We start from the raw sequence: 4331 nt of genomic DNA, 5'->3' as shown, positions 1-4331 counted from the left end.
TCATGTTCTCGGATTGGTCAAAGCTCGATAAATGGTAAAAAACGTCAACAAAAACTGGGTTGGGAGTGATGGGACATGGAAGAAAGCTGAAAAAGAGAAGGTTGGAGCAGGAAACAACTACTCGAGTCATCCATGGTGCTTGAGTTTAGTGAGTAAGGTAAGAGCAGAAAGGGAGCTGCCACTCGGACACGGTTCGTCCAACCAAAGAGAACCTCTTTCAGTTGTCACTGCTACACATACTGCCCTAGTTGAGGTTTTAGGTGGAATATTCCTTTTAACCAGCCCCTCAAGTCTTTGAGGATTTTGGATGGAATACTCGGTTAAACCAACATTTTAGGTGCATGTCCAGGGATTTTTGGTGGAATGTTTCTTTAAGGTGGATGTGTGAGGACCTTGTAGGTAGAATACTTCCCGAAACCAACCTTTTAGGTCAACATTCAAAGATTTAAGGTGGAATATTCCTTTAAACCAACCTAAATTTCATGTTTTGATCATTATCAAGTGAGAAACCTCAATCCAGACTCCTCATAATGATGTTTGAGATTTATGCTGCTGTTATTTGATTCAGACTAAATAACAGAAATCCACAGCTGTAATTTTATTTCAGGACTCGGTTATTAAATGTCAAAACAATCCATGTGACTCTAAAAACTCAACAGCTTTACAAACTCTAAGACTAAACTCTCTATAAAGATCCAAAATAAGTTGGACTTCTACATGAGAGCTTTAATTATTCTTCATCTACTTCCTGAAACGTTTAGCCAATAAAAAAGACAAAAACTAATATTTTCAGCTGAACTAAAAGACTGTGATTTTTCTGCTCACATGTTGTGTTGTTAGAAACAACCCCCTGGAAACCAGCGTCTGCCCTGCTTTTGTGTTGCTCCTCGGTGACCCTTGACAGCCAGTAGTAATATTTTTTGAGCAACACACCATACTATGATGTTTTTACAATGAAGGTTCTTCTATGAAACCAGTTTGACATGTTCAGGTGTTCTATGTGTGAAAACTCAGAGATTTCAGGTATCAGAAGGTGGTTTTCAACTTTCTTTGTTAACTTTCTGCTTCAACTTTAAACTAAATTTCCTTCACTAAGCCAGCCCTCTGGACTTCCAGTAAGCTGTGTTCCTATTGGCTGTCCAGGTGGCTGCTTGGTGTTATCAGGAACACCTGAGCAGCTCAGTGTCTTCCTGCTTTATGTCTGCAGTCAAACATTTCCTCTGCTTCTCTTCACTGAACCGGGTTTGGCTCTGCTGCTTTAGTTTGTTCTTTAGGCATTGGCTTGCAGCTTCCAGCAGTAAAATTGTCTTTAATGTGTTTCTTGGTGTGTTTTAGGGCTTTGTACTGGATAGTTGTCGTGGTAAATGTGGTTCTTTAGCCACAGTTAGTACATGGTGCTAACATGTGCAGTGATTAGTGGATTGGTGCAGCTGAGTTGTCTTTATCTTGGCTGTAGTGAGTCTTTAGAGGTTTTTGCTCAGACACATTCTGTATTCTTGTTTGTGAACCAATGTTGGTTGTCCAGAAGGTAAGAGTTCCTGTCCTGATTCTCTGTTTAAATAGGTTCTCTGGTAGGCTGCAGGAGACTTTAGCGTTTGGGTTGTGCTAGTTTGGTTTTTGTACAGTTTCATTTGGATGACTATCTTGAGGCCCCTCCATGTGGTTTAGTGAGGCTTTCTGTAACAGTTCTACAAAGCAACCTGCAGCAGAAGAGACTTTAAGAGTTTTTAGGAAGTTCTGGAGACCAGACTTTAGAGCAGCAGAAACATTTGTCAGCAGTTTGAGCAGGAGAAGGTGAGCTTCAGAGTAGAAATGAGAAGAAGGAAACCTTCTTGACCTGTGTGGTGAGGTCCTGAATCAAGAGTTTGAGCAGGTTGTGAAGAGTCTGTAGTTCTTTGGTCTGAAAGCACCAGAAGAGTCGACTCATTAAAGGAGAAAACAGGAGATATTGTTGGTTCTTCTGTCACTCTGCAGTTTCCTTAGACTGAATATCAAGTTTCTATTTTAAATGATTTACCGTGTGAGCCCAAGAAGACTTCAATAAACTCCCTCCATCCCCTGGACACAACATATTTTATTACCATGTTAAAAAATTTTTTTAAATGTTTTGGAGTTCTAACCATAGTTTGAGCATAGTTTTTTCCTTTTTGCTTGTTTAGTTTTATCGTCTGTGTGAAAGGTGCTAAACAAAGTTAAATTGATAAACTGAATAACTGACTAACTCATGATTGTGACAAAGTATTTTTTATTGTGATTGAAGGGTTTGTTTCATTTTTAAGGTTGGGGTTAAAATCTTGATGGGGGGAAAAAGGGCTGAAGAAATAAACTACATTTTTTAAAAAAGCAATTAAATCAAAGGAAAAAACATTTCATACAATAAAACTTTGAAAAAGAAAAACATTACATACAATTAAATTATATTAAACAGAATATTTAATTAGATAATTAAACAGAAGATTGAATTATGAAATTAAACATTAAAGATGAAATATTTTAAACATTAAAAACACAAACAAGAATATTAAACATTTAAAAAATACAAAAAATAGATTATTAAACTTTTAAAAAGATAAAACATTTAATTAAAAAATGTTTAATTAGAAATTAAATCTTAAAGACAATAACACTTTAAACAGGAATTAAACAGGAAATACAGTTAAGCATTTAAAAAGAAAATTAAACATTAAAAGGTTGAAAAACATTTAAAAAGAAGAAACCTTAACGATTTAATCTAAAAATTAAACATTGGGAAAGAAAAGGAATTTTTTTCAAACAAGCCGATAAAACATTAGAAAAACAAACATCAAAAAGACAAAACATTTCAAAATCCAATCAGACATTAGAAAAGAATGAAAGGTGAGAAAAGAGCAAAACTAAATATTTAAGAAGAATGAAACTAATGACAAACATTTGAAAAGACACCAGTTAGACTTTAGAAGATCAAATTAAACAGAAGAGACAATAAAACAGTCAAAAAGAGCAAAAACAGATAAAGGTCTGAAAGCGTTTTCTAGTCTGAAATAAAAACAAGTTGCTTCTTCAAACATTTCCTCTTTCAATATTCTTGGTTTGTGGACAGATTGACTAAGAACTCATTTCACAAAACTGCTTTCCAGATAAAGTCTACTACTAGTTGAAGGCATTGATCAAACTAATGTTACCTTCTGATCTGCACAAACTTTACTGTTCAGTGAAGAGAATCAAAGTTTGTTCAGGATTTCTAAAGAACCCACAGGTGAAGGTCTGAGAAGAACTCAGATGGATGGTCTAAATGTGAAATCAAGAATCATGGTCACAAGTTTTAAGGCTTCTGTTCACCACAAAGTTCAAACTAACAGAAAAATACTGAGAAACTTTGAAAACTTCCGTCCTCAGACTGTTGAAAGGTCCAAACTAACAGTGATCTACTCAGGAACTTTTAGGTTTTCAGCTCTCAGACTGTCAAAAGGTTCAAACTAACAGAGAACTACTCGGGAACTTAGAAGATATCAGTCCTTGGACTGTCTGAAAGTTAAATCTAACAGAGATCTACTGTGGGACTTAGAAAATTTCAGCCCTCAGACTGTGTGAAAGCTCAGGTCCTGAGGACTCAGGAGGTCTGGAGGCTTTGGAAAGTCTTGGAACTGAGGGTTCAACCCTCCAGCACAAAGGTTGAAGTCCAACCTCCTGAGAAAAACGGTCAGTTGAGACTCGAGTTAAAAAAAAAACCTCAAAAACGACAAAAAAATAGATGATAAATGCGCAAAAAAAAAGAATTAGTATCTGAGCAAGTAGCTCAGGGAGATAAGAGAGACTACCAAGTGGAAGGTAGCGGGTTCCAGACCCACCACTGACCTTATCTTTGTCTAAGTTTTTCAAAAAATTTATAGAAGGGTCTGGTCTTGAACCAGTGACCTGCAGCTCCATAGGCAAACCCTTAACTCACTAAGTTATAGACCAGATAAAAAGAAATAAATTTGTCGGCTCTTTGACATCGTAGTTTCTGTTCCTAATAAAGTGACCACATGGGTGGAGCCAAGGCTGAGTCAGGGTGGAGTCAAGGTGGAGCCAGGATTAAACATAAATTTAAACCTCAGAACAATAATCTACTGACAATATATTCTCCATTCACCATGACAGCAGGTTTTAAAGGACTGTCTGCTCTTCAGGTGACTGGAGTTCATGTCAAAGGTTAATGAGCTGTTCATAAGAGATTGACCTGGTGAAGTCATCTGTCACAGGGAGCGCTGAAGGGAACGAACCGCTTAATGAAATGAAAACAGGAAGCGGATTGTGACCAGGGATCAGCTTTTAACAGTCCACTGGATGTGGAAATGAGAACGGGGCTTTAG

This window comes from Acanthochromis polyacanthus, chromosome 15 (assembly GCF_021347895.1).
Source record: "Acanthochromis polyacanthus isolate Apoly-LR-REF ecotype Palm Island chromosome 15, KAUST_Apoly_ChrSc, whole genome shotgun sequence".
Lineage (NCBI taxonomy): Eukaryota > Metazoa > Chordata > Actinopteri > Pomacentridae > Acanthochromis > Acanthochromis polyacanthus.
This window is presented reverse-complemented; position numbering follows the sequence as displayed.